Below are 21020 nucleotides of genomic sequence, written 5' to 3' on the forward strand. Positions count from 1 at the left end.
ACAACGGATGTAGTTTGCTCTCTGTGCCTACTTGCTGAAAGGCCGATTGCCCACTCAAATCAAGTCTTATTTCTACGTCGAAATTGCTGTATTATTTACCAAAAGCTCATTATCATTAGTTTAAAAACGAAACAGCACCTGCCAGAGTCCAGAGTACAATGATCATAACGCAAATTATTGGGCGATCGGAGGCACGTTTTCCAGTACTGGAGTCCACACAACTTCAGACACAGCACCTGTCTTCACCGTGAACAACCGTTCTTCTAGCTGAGAGTTTCCGGGAATTTAAATTTTGCCTTTTATTTCTTGTACAATAATATTGTTAAGTATTCAATATTGTGTTAGGTGCAGGTTACCAACTCTTCCCGACATTCTAGCTGAATATGGGCATAGAAATTTAAGTTCAATATTTTAGCAAACAAACTTGCGATAAATGTAGTTATTCCATCAATTTAAAATCTGAAAATGGATTTTATGTTGGTGAACACACAATTTAGAGACTGCGAAATTTGTATCCTTTTTAAGCAATTCCTCAAGAGGATAGCTCTTTGTAATTAGATTTTGTGCATTTATAACTAACGTATTAAACATCAAAAATGGCTCTGAGCACTATGGGACTAGAACTAAGAACTACTTAAACCTAACTATCCTAAGGACATCACACGCGTCCATGCCCGAGGCAGGATTCGAACCTGCGACTGTAGATGTCGTGCGGTTCCGCTTGGCCACTCCGGCCGGCTATTAAACATCCTTGAAACATGTTTTCTCTGAGTACTCGAACATATGGCCACTGTAAACGTTTTCCTATATACTCTGTTTAAAGAAATTTATAAGGTTTGCTGACACAGCAGCAATCGTTTGTTCTTTCTCCGGTTACAGTTTATATTCTTTATTCGTGGCAGTTGTCTTCGCTTCAGTTTGTGTCATCTAATGTTGTTCAATTATTAGACCAAGGATTTTACTGCATGTAGATACTTTTTACGGACCATGAAGAGAGATGATTATTGTGGACCGATTACAGCACTTTGAGATAAACCATGTAACAATTTTCCTAATCTGCAATGATTCAGTCATTATTGCACTGTGAGTTTTTCTTCTCCGATTGCAGATGGCTACAAGTATGTTTTGTATTCTTCAAATTATAGTTACATTAGATCGGAATCATTCCTACCTCAGACGCAGTTTTGCGTATAAAAGTCGAAATATCTCTGATACTAACAGATGTGTCAAATCTCATTCAGAATTATACAATCGGCGGCAGAAAAAATATATATCGCTAAAGTTATAATAGAATTTCACACCCGTGCAATAGTCTGGAGAAGTAAATGATGAGGTGTAATTATTATACATTAACGGAAATGGAAGATGTTGCACCAACATGCTTCATTCCGATAGCTATTACTCTTTGTGGAGATCGTAACATAAGGGTTATTATTAAATGATTTAACTTTCATTCCATTTAGAAATGTTGTCTATCATCACCATCAGTCTGAGACGCGCCGGCCATGGGCAAGAGTAAGTTTCGCTATTCCCTGAAAAATATCCTTTGTCCGTTCATGACGATTCCAAGCTGGACACTCGTGTGAAAGTATACGTTGTTCTATCGCATCATAAATACGCTCTATCCATGAAACATCAAGGGAGTGGGCAGCCTAGTCAGTTATACATAAAAGGTGTGTGTGGAAAGTAATGAGACTGACAGTACTGAGGTCTGTTATCTGGCAACATTGTGTTGTTCTACTCGTGTAGACCAGTGTGTTCATCCCTTCTACATGATCAGTTCGAGTTTCATGTCCGTGTAGAAATCACGTCAATTTTGAGAGCATCATCAGTGAAGTAGCGTTTTGTGTTACCGAAATGGAACAGAAGAATTTAAAGAAAAGTTATGCTATCCACTTTCGTGTTAAAATTGGGAAATCAGAGAGTGTGATCTTTGAATAGTTGAAACAGGCCTATGGGAAACATCCTTTATGAAGGGTTAAAGTCTGTCGCTGGCACAAATATCATTTTGGCATTACGAGAACACGTTGAAGTTGAACCCGGTTCAGAGAGACCTTCAATTTAAAAAACCGACGAAAACGAAGAAAGTGTGCATGTTCTTGTGACAACAGACAGGTCTCGGAATTTTTGACTTGAAAAGGCATTTTTGTTGTTGCACACTTCTCTATTCACTTGATCCACGTTCTTATGACTGTTTCTTTTGCTGAAATTGAAAAATGTTTTAAGGGGAGTTTAAACGCCCTATCTCGACAATGTTAAATTTAGTGAACTTGCTTTCCTGTATGTCAGGAACCACTGTAGCCATTGGGATGAAGCTTTTACAGAACTTTATACTGTATGGTATGAATTTACTTAACTACAATAATTGAACTTCAGCCACTGCTTTCGGAAATACAGTTTTTGAATTACATGGTTAGAATTTTTTTACTGTTTTGTACGTTATTCTAAATAATTATAATTATACATAACAATAAGTTCAGTAGATTCAGGATATGTATGTTATTACTCCTTGAAAATTTGGATTCACTACTCGAAGTAGTTTCTGAGATTTAGAGAAAAATGCAGCAGAAAATGTAAATTTTCAGGAACGACTTCTAAAGTTTCAGGAAACTGTAACTCAATATATACTTAAATTTTTATTTTTAGTCACTCAGAAGCACCCTGTACCAAACTGTGTATCATCCTCTTGATCGTTTTTCATGTTTTCTCTTCTTTTCTTCTTTCTTGACTCTTTAGTGGCCAGCTGTGCCGAATACTCTGCTTTATCAATACGAACCTTGTCCATCCGGTCAAGTTCTCTGATGCAGTTTGCTCCAGGATTAATTTTCATATGTTGTAGCACTTTCACCTTACCAATGTTGCCGTCATTAAAAGCAATAACATAATCACTGACCCCTCACTTTAGTGTCTTCATTCGAACAAAAACATAATTTGGTAAGCGAGTCCATATAAGATTATTGAACGACTCATGGAGAATTTGAGTATGACCCTGCAGACACTTCTTCAGTAATTCAGGATTTGCCATGTTTCTGTAAATCGGTTTTATGATATCCATGACTGCTGGTGGGATGGAATTTTTATGGCTGTATAAACTGTTTGAGTACTGGGCATTGCGATAATTGCACCATGAATCAGGTCCACGAGGGCAAAGATGGCGTACATGGTTTTCATCAGCTGACATTCTGTGGAAGAAGGTAGCCCATACACATGCTTCGTTTTCAACAAATCTTCAATATTATTTCTAATGGCCATCTCAAAATACTGCTGCAGTTCGTCAATCATTTTGTCTGTCAATTTGCCTCTTATAGTTTTACCATCAGAAAATTTCTTGTCTCTCAAACTTTGTTTCATCTTCCTCAACCTGGTGCCCATACGTTTCTAAACATGACCAACAAACACGTAATTTCACCTTCATAACACACCAATCCACAGCATTCTATACAAAAAAAGACCGGTTTTATTAGATCTTTAAGTAATGCACGTAAAAATTATAATATTTTTAACCAGTGTAGATTACATTAATACAAATGAAATAAAATACTTCCAATGTGAGTTTATAAGCGATATTTATATCACTTTATTCGGAAAATTGCAAATTTTATAATCAGGAAAAGTCCGAAATTGCGAAAGAAAAATTACCATTCTAACTCCCCTTAAAATGACGTCATTTTGGGACCCTGTTGAACCTTCGAAATGAGAAATGTGCCTCAACAATTACACTGACTGAACATTACTAAATTTATACTCCAGTATTTTAACGACACTGGTATATATTAATTAAAATATGATGCTTATGCGAGCTTATTTTTAATTTGTTCAGTATAAAAAAAAGCAGTTTCTACGACACCGAAGAGTGTGACAAGCTAGTGGTCTCTGGGTACGTCTAACGTTACTGTAACTTGTCAGGAAAATGGCGAACACAAAATGCTACAGGTCGTGAAGGTACAGCTTATCGTCATTTCTAGGATTTTGGGGAGAACTAAATCTTTGGGAACATAAAATTAAATGATTGCACCGAAGGCCGTCAGGAATACAATGAATGCAGAACGAGCGGTGACGAATTACACTAAGGCCAACTACACTCCTGGAAATTTAAATAAGAACACCGTGAATTCATTGTCCCAGGAAGGGGAAACTTTATTGACACATTCCTGGGGTCAGATACATCACATGACCACACTGACAGAACCACAGGCACATAGACACAGGCAACAGAGCAAGCACAATGTCAGCACTAGTACAGTGTTTATCCACCTTTCGCAGCAATGCAGGCTGCTCTTCTCCCATGGAGACGATCGTAGAGATGCTGGATGTAGTCCTGTGCAACGGCTTGCCATGCCATTTCCACCTGGCGCCTCAGTTGGACCAGCGTTCGTGCTGGACGTGCAGACCGCGTGAGACGACGCTTCATCCAGTCCAAAACATGCTCAATGGGGGACGGATCCGGAGATCTTGCTGGCCAGCGTAGTTGACTTACACCTTCTAGAGCACGTTGGGTGGCACGGGATACATGCGGACGTGCATTGTGCTGTTGGAACAGCAAGTTCCCTTGCCGGTCTAGGAATGGTAGAACGATGGGTTCGATGACGGTTTGGATGTACCGTGCACTATTTAGTGTCCCCTCGACGATCACCAGAGGTGTACGGCCAGTGTAGGAGATCGCTCCCCACACCATGATGCCGGGTGTTGGTCCTGTGTGCCTCGGTCGTACGCAGTCCTGATTGTGGCACTCACCTGCACGGCGCCAAACACGCATACGACCATCATTGGCACCAAGGCAGAAGCGACTCTCAGCGCTGAAGACGACACGTCTCCATTCGTCCCTCCATTCACGCCTGTCGCGACACCACTGGAGGCGGGCTGCACGATGTTGGGGCGTGAGCGGAAGAGTGCCTAACGGTGTGCGGGACCGTAGCCCAGCTTCATGGAGACGGTTGCGAATGGTCCTCGCCGATACCCCAGGAGCAACAGTGTCCCTAATTTGCTGGGAAGTGGCGGTGCGGTCCCCTACGGCACTGCGTAGGATCCTACGGTCTTGGCGTGCATCCGTGCGTCGCTGCGGTCCGGTCCCAGGTCGACGGGCACGTGCACCTTCCGCCGACCACTGGCGACAACATCGATGTACTGTGGAGACCGCACGCCCCACGTGTTGAGCAATTCGGCGGTACGTCCACCCGGCCTCCCGCATGCCCACTATACGCCCTCGCTCAAAGTCCGTCAACTGCACATACGGTTCACGTCCACGCTGTCGCGGCATGCTACCAGTGTTAAAGACTGCGATGGAGCTCCGTATGCCACGGCAAACTGGCTGACACTGACGGCGGCGGTGAAGAAATGCTGCGCAGCTAGCGCCATTCGACGGCCAACACCGCGGTTCCTGGTGTGTCCGCTGTGCCGTGCGTGTGATCATCGCTTGTACAGCCCTCTCGCAGTGTCCGGAGCAAGTATGGTGGGTCTGACACACCGGTGTCAATGTGTTCTTTTTTCCATTTCCAGGAGTGTATATACAGCAGTAAGAATAGGCACGGGTCATTGCAAGAGGTAGCAGGACTGTACAACTGACAGAGACGAATAGTCTGATGACATCTGAAATCCGGCAGAGGTAACAGGCATCGAAATAGTTTACATGCACCTGTGTCGTTATGTTGAGGCAACTATTTTGAAGGAGACCGTATTGTTCTTTGACAAAATAAAAACTCTGGTAGATTACTTTTCTCACACACATAGTACTTTCCATAACGTGTGTGTGCAGTGAACAGATGGGTTGCGTCCTGCATTATCTCGCTGATCGTGATGTCAGCGACAACAAAGTTTACAAATATTGCCACATAATGGTGAGCATTCAGTATCCCTTCAGTAATGACCAAATCAGAAGGATTATCACATAAAATAATATCGACTACCATGATTCTAGGTGTTGGAGAGGCCGCTGCTTTCATTGGCCATTGTCAAGGTCGTTTTTTGACCCGTTGACGTAGTTCTGACGGCCACAAATAGAAGCGAGAGTCATCAATGAACACCCTAAAATTCCAAACAATGTTCCAGATATCTCTGGCTCTACACGTTTCATCTCTCTGTTGTTTGTGGTATAGCGTCAAGTGTAAACGCACTAACACCTGATAATGAGTAATGCCTCTGAATTTTTATGTGAAAAGTCTTAAATATTTTTAAATAAACAAACGTTATTAGTATTCTAAATCTTTATTCTTCAAGTCCACATATTTATTTCTCATCGTAACCAGCCTGGCGACCAACACATTTATCCCCACGAGAGACCAGTAAATTGATACCGCCACTTTCTTGACACAGCCACAACCTCATATCTGCTTCCACCGCTTCATCACTATCTTCGAGTGTTTCCTATAGGTTTTGGAAGAGATAAAATCAGGTGGGGTCAAGGCGGAGCTATGTCGAAGATGATTGAAGCAGATGTTGCAGCGCTCGTGTGTGTTCTGACGTTATCATACTGACAGAGATGATGCTCCATGTCTGCACGAACTACTGGAAGTCGATTACAGAACACTATTTCCCACGTACCGGCGTAGTTACGCTACTCACCGCCATGTTACACGCTACGATTCGTAGTCCATTAGAGGCAGATGGCTGCAAATATGTTGACATGAAGAATAAAGATGAAAAATGTTAATAACGTTTGTTTTATTTAAAAAGCTTTATGAATTTTCACATTAAAAATTTGGAGGCATTACTTCTGAGCACATTCTCGTATCATAGCAACTCAAGATATTGACCCAGCTCCAAGGAAACAATTTCCCACGTTTATCTATTATCTCTGTCGCATTTCAGCTGTTGTCATCTCACTATTCGTCTGTGTCAGTCATACAGGGCTACTACACCCGTGTGGCGTAGTCCTTCTGGAAAGACCCGTGCCTGTTCTTGCTGCCATAGTGTTGTTCTTCGTCCAGTTCGTCACCGCTCGTCTTGTATTCATTGTACTACTGCTGAGTTTTGGTTGGATATACCAAAGATTCAGCTCTCCCCAAAGTCCTAAAAATGGCGACAAGCCACACCTGCATGTTCTGTAGGCATGCTGCGTTGCCCCATTTATCCGCAAAGTTCCAGTAAAGTTAGACACACCCAACAGCCTTCACCTTCTCACACTCTTCAATGTTTCAGAAACTGTTTTGTTTTATACTGAGCAAAACCGAAAATAAGCTCGCATATGGATGCTATTTTAATCGATATATACCAGTGTCGTTGAAGTATTCGAGTATCACTTCGGTAGCATTCGGTTTATGTAATTTGAGTTGTATATTTGCCATTTGTGTTGGTTTATATTTGTTGTGCATATTCCGCTGTTATTTTGAATGAACTTTTCGAATAAAGTTTTGCTATGGAAGCTCATTTATATTTTGACTGTTTGTAAACGTTAATCGACGCTTTTTCTTGCACAACTAGGGAAACAGCTATGTCTAAGTCAGTTTGAAATTCAGAAACCATATAAGAATATAATATTTTATGATTTTATCTCCATAAAATCCCATCGTTCCAGCAAGAATGTTTGGTGGGTGCAGTTATATTTCTATGTCGATTATCAGGCAGGTTTCGACATGACATCTGTAGCTATAGCAGCTTTTTAAATAAGTAATTAGACTGTTAACCACATGAAATAATATAGTTTAACGCAAAACTCTGAGAAAGACTTAGAAGAGATAAGCAGTTGTGGTCAGCAGCAGAGGGAGGCCGCACGCAGGGGCGGCAGAGGCAGATAATGAGCGGAGAGCATGAGCCGCGAGTGGAGGTGCCCTGTTACAGGCACGGCTCATATATGTGTGAGTGCACGGCTGGATCAATGACTTTGTCAGCTCAACATTTTGGTTTTACTTTAGCATCTGCACACGATAACCTCTCCAGAATGTGAGTAAACTATTTTGAAACATGATCTCATAAATGCCATAATGGAATGTAAAAGTGTACATTTATATATTATAAATTAATGTCCACCGCTACGTTTTTCTGTCTGTATGTGAAAGGTAGTCTCTGGAACCAGCGTATCACAGCGCGGTTATCTCGCATCGGACCCACTGCTTACAATGGGGTCCGAACCTCGAGCAGGTTTGTACACGAGATCTTGTGTGTTTTCACCGGTACTCGGCACTGGGATCCAATGATTACAAGGCGATGAGCCTTTAGACATACGTACCTCCTATTTGTTCTACACAGTTAATGCATGTTATGACTCTTGCGTTCCATTTTGGATGTTTTGATACGGTTTTCACTAATAGATAGACACTCAACAGAAAGGTTTTTTACATAATTTATTACCGCTACGCCAGACATGTCGTCTGACCCTAGATATTTACAAAGAAAACTCCCCGTCGCACCCCCTCAGATTTAGTGGTAAGATAGCCCAATCGATAGCCAGTTGAAAACTGAATATAGATAGAGCTTGAAAACAGTAAGAAGGCGTACCGAACTGTGACAAAAGAAGCCAAACAGAAAAACTGAATGGTCCAAGCTCAAGATTTGGAACATCGAGCGACTCGGAAGGACCACGGCGTCGTAGTTATGTGGGCACGATGTTGGACTGCAGAGAAGGAGATCCGTGTCCAGCTCTCCCTCGAGCATCATTTTCTTTTTTCACAGAATTACAAACCGTCCACCCGGTCACTGACGTGTCTGTTCGCTTTATTCAAATCTGTGTCTGTGTTGTGCTGTAAGAAGCGTTTGCAACAGCGAGGTGTAAGGAAGCGGCCTATAATTACAGTTCATCCCGCACAACATACCACAGCGCGGTTATCTCGCATTGGACCTACTGCTTACAGTGGGGTCCAAATCTCGAGCAGGTTTGTACACGAAATCTTGTGTGTTTTCACCGGTACTCGGCACTGGGATCCAGTGATTACAAGGCGATGAGCCTTCAGACATACTTACCTCCTATTTGTTCTACGTAGTTTATACATGTTATGACTCTTGCGTCCCATTTTGGATGTCTTGACTCTTGAATTCCTTTGTTTTAACGTAGTTCGCACTCGTTTATTTGTTGTTTTTATTTCTTTGAGAAGTCTATGCGGCATCTCGCCTGCTCTCACTACTTATAACATTTACTTGCGACAGTAATATATTCCTACCACATGAATCATATTGTATAACTAATGTATAATATGACAATTGCCCTCGCCACAAAAAGAGAACAAGCACATCAATTACCTGACGGACAGTTCATAATTTTGTGAAAAAAAAGAGACACGACGGAGAACTGAACACGGATCTTCCGCTTTGCAGTCTAACATCGTGACCACATAACCAGGTCAACTGAATGTGTTACGTGGTATGGAATGACCTGATATAGATTACACTAATTCCTTTCATTTCCGTTTTTTAAATATTCTCTATATCTTACGGGCAAGTGGAATGAATGAAATTGGGATTACACAAGTCATTAATAGAAGATGGAGGGTCAATAATTAAAACTAAAGGTAATTTGTTAGTTCTTAAGTCATCTGATTGCCATGAATCATTACAAAAGGTAGACGTAATCCAGTACACGAAACACAGATAGGAAAAATAATAAAACAATCTTAATAATGCACTCCCCAATTATAGTTAATAAAACAAGTACATGACCGTGAGGATGCTAATATGGATACAGTGCACTTTGTATACACGTGGTGGATATGGAGGTTAGTGTGGGAGAAAGGCAATAGAAGTTATTTCATTAACCGAATGCTACCGAACTAATACTCCAATACTTCAACGACAATGGTATATATTGATTAAAATAACATTCTTACGTGAGCTTATTTTCGGTTTTGCTCATTATAAAAAAATACTGAAACTTTGAAGAATGTAAGAAGGTGAAGGCTGTTTCGTGTGTCTAACATTACTGGAACTATCGGGATAAATGGCGCAGCACAGCGTGCCTACAGATCATGCAGGTGTAGCTTAACGCCATTTTTAGGATTTTGAGGAAAGCTGTATCTTTGGGACTCCAGCAGTAGAACAATGAATGTAGGACGAGCGGTGACAAATTGGACCAAGGTCAGCACTATGGCAGTAAGAACAGGCACCGGTCTTTCCAGAAGGACTACACCACACGGGTGTAGTAGCCCTGTATGACTGACACAGATGAATAGTGAGATGATAACAGCTGAAATGCGACAGATGTAATAGGCAACCGTGGAAAATAGTGTCCTTGGAGCTGGGTCACTATCTTGAGTAGCTATGATACGAGGATGTTCTCAGAAGTAATGCCTCCAAATTTTTCATGTGAAGATTCATAAAGCTTTTTAAATAAAATAAACGCTATTAACATTCTACATCTACATCTACATCCGTACTCCGCAAGCCACCTGACGGTGTGTGGCGGAGGGTACCCTGAGTACCTCTATCGGTTCTCCCTTCTATTCCAGTCTCGTATTGTACGTGGAAAGAAGGATTGTCGGTATGCTTCTGTGTGGGCTCTAATCTCTCTGATTTTATCCTCATGGTCTCTTCGCGAGATATACGTAGGAGGGAGCAATATACTGCTTGACTCTTCGGTGAAGGTATGTTCTCGAAACTTCAACAAAAGCCCGTACCGAGCTACTGAGCGTCTCTCCTGCAGAGTCTTCCACTGGAGTTTATCTATCATCTCCGTAACGCTTTCGCAATTACTAAATGATCCTGTAACGAAGCGCGCTGCTCTCCGTTGGATCTTCTCTATCTCTTCTATCAACCCTACCTGGTGCGGATCCCACACTGCTGAGCAGTATTCAAGCATTGGGCGAACAAGCGTACTGTAACCTACTTCCTTTGTTGTCGGATTGCATTTCCTTAGGATTCTTCCAATGAATCTCAGTCTGGCATCTGCTTTACCGACGATCAACTTTATATGATCATTCCATTTTAAATCACTCCTAATGCGTACTCCCAGATAATTTATGGAATTAACTGCTTCCAGTTGCTGACCTGCTATTTTGTAGCTAAATGATAAGGGACCTATCTTTCTATGTATTCGCATCACATTACACTTCGCTACATTGAGATTCAATTGCCATTCCGTGCACCATGCGTCAATTCGCTGCAGATCCTCCTGCATTTCAGTACAATTTTCCATTGTTGCAACCTCTCGATACACCACAGCATCATCTGCAAAAAGCCTCAGTGAACTTCCGATGTCATCCACCAGGTCATTTATGTATATTGTGAATAGCAACGGTCCTATGACACTCCCCTGCGGCACACCTGAAATCACTCTTACTTCGGAAGACTTCTCTCCATTGAGAATGACGTGCTGCGTTCTGTTATCTATGGACTCCTCAATCCAATCACACAATTGATCTGATAGTCCGTATGCTCTTACTTTGTTCATTAAACGACTATGGGGAACTGTGTCAAACGCCTTGCGGAAGTCAAGAAACACGGCATCTACCTGTGAACCCGTGTCTAAGGCCCTCTGAGTCTCGTGGACGAATAGCGCGAGCTGGGTTTCACACGATCGTCTTTTTCGAAACCCATGCTGATTCCTACAGAGTAGATTTCTAGTCTCCAGAAAAGACATTATACTCGAACATAATACGTGTTCCAAAATTCTACAACTGATCGACGTTAGAGATATAGGTCTATAGTTCTGCACATCTGTTCCACGTCCCTTCTTGAGAACGGGGATGACCTGTGCCCTTTTCCAATCCTTTGGAACGCTTCGCTCTTCTAGAGACCTACGGTACACCGCTGCAAGAAGGGGGGCAAGTTCCTTCGCGTACTCTGTGTAAAATCGAACTGGTATCCCATCAGGACCAGCGGCCTTTCCTCTTTTGAGCGATTTTAATTGTACCCTTTATTCTTCATGTCTACATATTTGCAACCATATGCGCTAGAAAACTCCGCATTGTAGCGTGTAAGATGGCGGTGTGTAACGTAACTACGCCGGCACGTGTTAAATAGTGTTCTGTAATCGAGTTTCAGTAGTTCATGCAGACATGCAGCAACATCTCTTTCAGTGTGACAACGCCAGACCACACACAAGCGTTACAACATCTGCAGCAATCATCTTCGATGCAATTCCGACTTGGCCCCACCCGATTTTCATCTGTTTCCAAAAATTACAGAAAACATTCGAAGGCTAGATTTTGATAGTGATGGAGAGGTGGAAGTAGAGATGAGGTTGAGTTTCGGTCAAGAAAGCGACGGTATTAATTTACTGTTCTCTCGTGGGGATAAACGTGTTGGTCGCCAGTGCGGTTATGATGAGAAATAAATATGTGGACTTGAAGAATAAACATTTAGAATACTACTAATGTTAGTTTTATTTAAAATATTTAAGGGTTTTCTCATAAAAAAATCAGAGGCAGTACTCTTTAACAGGTGTTAGTGCGTTTACACCTGACGCAATACCACAAACAACAGAGAGATGAAACGTGTAGAGCCAGAGACATCCGAAACATTGTTTGACATTTTCTGGTGTTCATTGATGACTCTCGCTTCTATTTGTGGCCGTCAGAAGTACGCCAACGTGTCGGAAAACGATACTGACAAAGCTCAATGAACGCAGCGACCTCTCCAACCCCTAGAAACATGGTAGGCGGAATTATTGGATGTGACAATCCTTCTGATTTGGTCATTACTGAATGGAGGCTGAATGCTCACCGTTATGTGGCAGTATTGGTAAACGTTGTTGTCATTGACATCACGACCAGCTGGATAATTCAGGACCACACCCATCAGTTCACTGCACACACACGTTATGGGAAGTACAATGTGTGTGAGAAACGTAATGAGACTGATTTTTAATCTACCAGTGTTTTTATTTTGTCAAAGAAGAGTACTGTCTCTTTCAAAGTAGATCCCACAAGATATCGACACGGCTGCACGTAAACTATTTCGTGCCTGTTACCTTTACCGGATTTCAGATATTTTCATCTGACTATTCGTCTGTGTCAGTTATACAGTCCTGCTACCTTCGTGTGGTGTAGGCCTCTTGCAATGACCCGTGCCTATTGTTACTGCTACATCGTTGGCCTTAGTGTAATTCGTCACCGCTCGTTCTGCATTCATTGTATTACTGACTGCCTTCGGCGCAATGCTTTAATTTTATGTTCAAAAAGATTTAGTTCACCCCAAAACTCTTAAAATGGCGATAAGCTGCACTTTCACGACCTGTAGCATTTTGTGTTCGCCATTTACCTTACAAGTTCCAGTAACGTTAGTCATACCCAGAAAGCACTACCTTTTCACACTCTTCAGTGTCATAGAAACTGATTTTTTTATACTGAATAAACTAAAAATAACCTCGCATAAAGATAATATTTTAATCAATATATACCAGTGTCGTTTAAATACTGGAGTATTAATTAGGTAAAGTTCAGACAATGTAATTGTTGTGACACATTTCGCTTTTATAAAGTTCTCCAGCGTCCCAAACTGGCGTCCTGTTAAGGGAAGTTAGAACGGTAATTTTTTCACATTTTCGTATCTTTTCTCATTATAAAATTTGCAGTTTTCCGAATAAAGTGATGTACATATCACTTATAAACTCACATCGGAAGTATTTTATTATTTAAATATAATCTGTACTGTTTAAGAATGTCGAAATTTTTACGTACATTACTTACAAGATGTAATAAAATTGGTAATTTTTTTATATAGAAGGCTGTGGATTGCTGTGTTATGAAGGTGAAATTACGTGTTTGTTGGTCATGTTTAGAAACGTATGGGCACCAGGTTGAGGAAGATGAAACAAAGTTTGAGGGACAAGATATTTTCTGATGGCAAAACTATAAGAGGCAAACTGACAGACAAAATGATTGATGAACTACAGCAGTATTGTGAGATGGCCATTAGAAATAATACTCAAGATGAAAAACCTGTACGCCACCTTTGCCCTCCTGCACCTGATTCATGGTGCAATTACCGCAATGCCCAGTACTCAAACAGTTTTACAGCCATAAAAATTCCATCCCACCAGCAGTCATGGATATCATAAAACATATTTACAGAGAACTGGCAAATCCTGAATTACTGAAGAAGTGTCTGCATGGTCACACTCAAAATCCCAATGAGTCGTTCAATAATCTTATATGGACTCGCTTACCAAAAAATGTTTTGTTGGAATGAAGACACTAAAGTGGGGGGGGGGGTCAGTGACGCTGTTATTGCTTTTAATGATGGCAACACTGGTAAGGTGAAACATATGGGAATTAATCCTGGAGCAAACTGCATCAGAGAACTTGACCGGATGGACAAGGTTCGCATTGATAAAGCAGGGTATTCAGCACAGTGCCCACTAAGGAGTCGAGAAAGAAGAAAAGAAGAAAAAACTTGGAAAAAGATCAAGAGGTGCAGAGTGCTTCTGAGTTATTAAAAATAAAGATTTAAGCATATATTAAGTGAGTTACAGTTTTTTGAAAATTTAGAAGCCGTTCTCGAAAATCTTTCTCTAAATATCAGAAATCACTTAGAGTATTCAAATTTTCAAGGAGTAATAATATACATATCCTAAGTCTACTGAACTGAAAGAACATAAAGTTATGTATAATTTAAAAAAATGTAACCACGTAGTTAAAATTTGTATTTCCGAAAGCAGTGCCTGAAATGCAAGTATTGTAGTTCAGTAGACTCAGAACATACAATTTAATGTCCTGTAAAAGTCATCTCAATGGCTACAGTGGTTCCTGAAATACAGGGAAGCCAAGTCACTAAGTTGAACATTATTGGGATAGGGCGTTCCAACTCCCCTTAAGACATTTTTCAGTTTCGGGAAAAGAAGACAGTCATAAGAACTTAGATCAAGTGAATAGGTAGCTTTGGAACAACAAAAATGCCTTTTGAAGTCAAAAATTCGGAGATGGAAGTGGCAGTATGACAAGCGGCAGTATCAACTTGTCTGCAATGTCTGGTGTCACTTGATTAACCCTTTTCTGAGCCTTTCTTTTAACACTTGGTCGACAGTTAGTCCTCGAGGATCGAATTCTTTATGAACAATACCCCTTCTGTCAAAATAGCAAATCAGCTTTGTTATGGTCTTTAATTTGTTCATTCGAGCTTTTTTCGGTCTAGCAGATATTTCTATGTGCCACTTCTCAATTTGCCGCTGTGTCTCACGATCGTACTCAGAAATCCAGGATTCATCACCAGTGATTACATGGCTGAACCATTCGTGGTCATTGCCAATTATCTCAAGGAGATCAACGCACACTTTTTCGATTGGTCTTCTGCTCAGTTGTGACGTGTTTCGGCACCATTTAGGCATAAACCTTTAGCATGGGCAAAGCTTCGATCAAAATTTGATGTGCGATGAAAATGTTTAAGTTGAAAGTGTTTAAGTTGTTAAACGTCGGTCTGTTGTCACAACAGCACCCACACTTTCTACGTTTTCGTTGGCTTGTGAAATTGAGGTTCATCTTTAACGTGTTTTCGGCTTGCCAAAAATGATTTATACCAGCGAAAAACTTGCACTCTTCATAAGGGATGTTCGCCATAGACCTGTTTCAACTATTGCGGATTCCGCAATTTTAACACGGAAGTCTACAGCATAACTTTGCTTTAAATTCCGCTGTTTCATTTTGATAACACACAACAAATACGCAACTTCACTGATGGTGCTCTCAGAAATTACGTGATGGCTGTACGGAGACGAAACTCGGAATGATCATGTAGAAGGAATGAGCGTATTTATGATGCGATATAACAACGTATACTTTCTCACGAGTGTCCAGCTTGGAATCGTCATGAACGGACAAAGCATGTTTTTCAGGGAATAGTGAAACGTACTCTTGCCCATGGCCGTCGCTGATAGTGATGTTGGACAACAGTTCAGAATGGAATGAAAGTTAAATCATTTAATACCCCTTGTGTGACGATCACCACAAAGAAAATAGCTATCGGAATGAAGTATCTTGGTGCTACATTTTCCATTTCCGTTAATGTATAATCGTTAACACGTCATCATTTACTTTTCTGTTACAACTTTCCAAAATGGTTCAAATGGCTCTGAGAACTGTGGGACTTAACATCTATGGTCATCAGTCCCCTATAACTTAGAACTACTTAAACCTAACTAACCTAAGGACACCACACACATCCATGCCCGAGGCAGGATTCGAACCTGCGACCGCAGCAGTTGCGCGGTTCCAGACTGAGCGTCTAGAACCGCGAGACCACCGCGGCCGGCTACACAACTTTCCAGATGTATATTTTATCTGCTGCCCGTTTATACAATTATGAATGAAATTTGACATCTCTGTTAGCCTCAGAAAGATTTAGACTTTTATACGCAAAACAGGATTTGAGGCAGAAATGACTCCGATCTAATGTAACTACAATTTGCAGAATACAAAACATGCTTAAAACGATCTGTAAACTGTGGAGAAGGAAACTGACTTTGCAGTCATGACTAAATGACTGCAGCTTAGGAAAATCGTAAGATGATGTATCACAAACTGTTGTAATCCGTCCATAGTAATCTTCTCTATTTAAGTTTCGTAAAAAGGATCTACATGCAGTAAAATTCTTGATCTAACGACTGAAAAACATTAGACGACACAAACCGAAGTATTGGGCGAAGACAACTGCCACTAAGAATGACTGACTATAAACTGTTACTGGAGAAAGCACAAGCGATTGCAGCTGTGCAAGTTAAACTCAGAAATTTCTTTAAACAGAGTGTATGGAAAAACTTGGGTACACCGTTTACTGTGGCCATATGTTCGAGTACTCAGAGAAAACACATTCCAAGGATGTTTAATAGCCGGTTGGGGTGGCAGAACGGTTCTAGGCGATACAGTTTGGAACCGCGTGACCGCTACGGACGCAGGTTCGAATCGGTCATTGATGTGTGTGATAGCCTTAGCTTAGTTAGGTTTAAGTAGTTCTAAGTTCTAGGGGACTGATGACCTCAGAATTTAAGTCCCATAGTGCTCAGAGCCATTTGAACCATTTTGATGTTTAATACGTTGGAAGACATGTGTAAAATCTAATTGAAAACAGCTGTCCTTGTCAGGAATTGCTTAAAAAGGAGACAAATTTTGCAGTCTGGAAATTGTGTATTCACCAAAATAAAATTTATTTTCAGAGTTTTCATTGATGGAATAACAACATTTAAAGACCATTTGTTTGCTAAAATATTGAACTTAAATTTCTATGCCCATATTCAGCTAGAATGTCTGGAAGGGTTGGCAACGTAACATAATGTTGAATACTTAACAACACTACTGTACAAGAAATAAAAGGCAAAATTAAATTTCACGAAAACTCTCGAGTAGAAGAAAGGTTGCACACGATGAATACAGGTGTAGTGTCTGAAGTAGTGTGAGCTCCAGTACTGGGAAAAGTGGCTCCGATCGCCACATAATTTGCTTTCTGATCATTGGACTCTGGACTCTGGCAGGTACTGTATCGTTTTTAAACAAACTATGATGAGCTTTAGGCAAATAATACAGAAATTTGAACGTAGAAATAAGAATGGGGCTCTTGATTTGAATGGGCATTGGGCCTTTCACCAAGTGGGTACAGAAACCAAACCACAGCCGTTGTGTTTTTTGTAGAACAAACCTTTATTTAATATTTAGTGTTCCGTACCTCAGTCAGTAAAAAATAAAAACTGAACTCTTATAGGACCCTTTGTTGTCCTCCTGTCTGTCTCTCGATCCAGCTGTTCAATACCCTGTTTCTCAGAAACGGTTAGATGTAAGAAGATAAGAGGTAAAAATCGTCGAGATCCTCGATTCCCGGAGTGTATGAACTGTCTGCATACATACGTTTGTACGAAACGTGCAGTGGTCAAATACTACTCACGTGTGGCCAATAAGGAAATGTCATTCTGAAATCAAAATGCCAATGTAGAGGATGTTCATTTGGAAAACGCAACAATGAGTGGTTTGGAACGGTCAAGCGGTGATTATTTGGATGCTGGGCGCGACATGCCATTGTTGCATTCGACGCCCGTAAATACAGAACATTTTATTACAAGCAATACGTTGATTACAATAGACGAAACTAATGGCACGTCCAGGCAAGAGAATGTTTTAGATGAGAGTAGTACGCGTAGTACAGACGTAGATGATGACAGGCGTAGGACGGAAGTGAATATGGAAGATATGCAAGCCGTATTTCGAGTCATAACAGAAACCATACAAACAGGTATGAATGCAATGAAAGCAGATATAAATTCAAAAATGTCGGGTTTGGAGACTAAAATGTCAAGTTTAGAAACGATACAATCAGACATGACTAATATGAAAGCAGACATGACCACAGTCAAGTCCGAGATCTGGAAGGTTAATACAAACATGACACACATTTCAGACGAGGTAAAAAATTTGCGCACAGAACTCAATAGTCTGGATACGAAGTTCACATAGCAGATTTCGCAAATCTCGACGGAGGTGAATAGGAAAATTAATGAACAAGTACAAATTTCGGTTCACGATATGGGTGAGAAATTAAAAGGCATAATTGGAGAAAAATTTGAAACACTAACACACATATATCGACAGGAGCTATCCCAACGCAAAAGAATACGCAGATCAACTTAGACAATGTACAATCAAAAGTAGCGAAGCTACATTCTTTCTGTGACGAGTTGCTAGAAAATGTAGAGGAAATCACACTGGAGATAAGATTACTCAAGTTAGAACACAAGAGAATCAACTGAGACATTGTGCAGCTTTACGAATCGGTAAAGAGTAATGCAAAGGACGAAAATACAACGTTCGCAGAAAAATGCGTACTTGAACAGCGTACTTATGCGGAAGCGGTAAAGGAAGTAATGGGGGACAAGGAAGAAGAAATCTTAAAATGCGTAGGACATGATATCAGACAGATAGAACAAAGGTTAAGAGGCGAAATAGTTAGCAAACAAAGTACGGTAATATCGTCACCGGGGGCGGTAAGCGGAGCGATAAACATCCATCCACCGGTGGGAGAAATCAGTGGCGCGGACACCAATGCCCAACCCACGCCGCGCGACCGCTTGTCGACGCGCGACGCGAGCAGCGGGCAAAACTTTGCTGAAACAAATATACCATCACCGCAGGAAAATGCTGTTCCGTCGTGCTGGACAGCGTTGTTAATGGAGGAGAGCGTAATAAAACATCGACAGTTTCCCGTATTCTCAAATGAGAAAAAGCGAACGCACCCGGTAGTGTTTGTCCGAGCCTTTAGAAATGTACTGCACAGGACTTGGACAGAAGCTCAAAAGATGAAATATGTAGTAGGACACACCGAGCGTGATACCCTTTTGTGGGCTACGGAGATGTCTGAACTTTGCGAGACATATGATCAGTTTGAGAATGCATTTTTAGATAAATACTGCTCAGCAGCTATCCAGGAGAGGTTAAGACGAGGAGTATTTAACCCATGTGAGGGAAAGGAACAGACTTTTGAGTGCATTCACAGACAGTTGCCAGTGCTTTGACCATGCTATCCAATTCCTTTTGTACCTTCCTTAATTGTGGTACTAAGAGATGCCAATTTGAATTAAATGTTTCATAATGTAAACTTTCAATTGCTTCATATGATCTGTATATTGATTTTCACATTTACTCTTATTCTTGTTGTTAAATTTAAGGGAACCAAATTTTACTTGATGTACAATTCCTACTAAAACCCTTTCTATTTACATATTCTCTTTATTAGAGATAGACAAATCATTTCGTATGACAGCATTTGTGTATACACTTTGTTCAAACTATTTTCTATAATCAAATTTTATACTTATGTTGAGTCCATATGACTCAACAACGTAGTAAAATTTTAAGAAAGCCGAGTAGCGGCATATGTAATTATGTAATAGGCGTATTTAAACTGTTTTAGCATGTAATTATCTGAACTGTTTCTTATTTAAATTGTTTTGTTAATTAAATTGCATTGTGTATTATTGAGAAAGAGCGGGAAACCGCGCATAGATACATTTTGAGAAAGAGCGGGAAACAGCGCGCAGTAATACATCTGTAATGGTAGCAGGGATTGTCTGCACCAAAAACCATTGTTGGCGGCGAGACCGCACTTTTGTAGCATTGAGCGTTGGAAGCCAGCAGTTGCGAGTAAGATGTGAGACGAGGCAGTCGTAGCTAGCGAGACATGAGAGGAGGTCGCTGTAAGCGAGGTATGAATTAACACTTTGAAAGAAGCGGTGTGCTCGCCAGCCACTCGCTATATGTAGCGCAATGCTAGTTTTTAAGAATTTTTGTAAAGAACTATGCCCCTTGTAATTGTTTGTCAAGATCGTTCTCAGAATATAGTTATGTAATTTTGATGGAAAATTAGGTATGTAGCGCAACGCTACTTTTTAAGAATTTTTGTAAAGAACTATACCCCTTGTAATTGTTTGTCAAGATCGTTCTCAGAATATAGTTAACTTCTACCAGATTAAATGCATTAAGAATTTTCTATCCCAAAATAATTCACGTAAATGCTTTACGGAATTTATTGTTATCTTAAAAGAAAAGTCTAAACTGAGCTTCAGCTTTTATCAAATCTAAATTAACTTCAACTTAAAGAATTCCAGTCACAAAGTATTATGAAACTCCACCAGCAGCTTATAATTATGTTAAAGAGAAGTAAGTATATTCATTCCACAGTTTGCTGTAGCAGTCAGATGGCGATCCAGTATAAATAATTAAAGGTAAGAATCAGTCTTAATAATTTCAGGTAACGACTGAGGGCCACGGCGACAACACATTTTATGTTTCGTCGTAATAATCAGCAGGTAGTCTTGACAGAGCAGCAGTTAAAAGATTTTAAGAGACGCAGCGTTCAGTCAGCAAGCAAACGTACATACAATATTAGACGGGAAGGTTTCACTTGGCGATATCCATTCAGTACGACATTTTAGTGAATCTACTGTGGATATGAATATACTGACTTGGATAATAGTGTGAATAAGTTACTGTTAAGTGGCGCAACGCATATACTAAAGTGTATAACTTTTATTCACAGGTCATCGGCAATTCTGTTTGCTTTATTGATTCGGCGTTGAAAAGTGTTTGTTCAGTGTTGAATCCGCTTTGAACAGTGATATATTTTGTTGCGTGTGATGATTATAGACAATATCCCGCAGAATAATTACTCGTTCTCAAACTGAT

This window comes from Schistocerca gregaria, chromosome X (genome assembly GCF_023897955.1).
Source record: "Schistocerca gregaria isolate iqSchGreg1 chromosome X, iqSchGreg1.2, whole genome shotgun sequence".
Taxonomy (NCBI): Eukaryota; Metazoa; Arthropoda; class Insecta; order Orthoptera; family Acrididae; genus Schistocerca; species Schistocerca gregaria.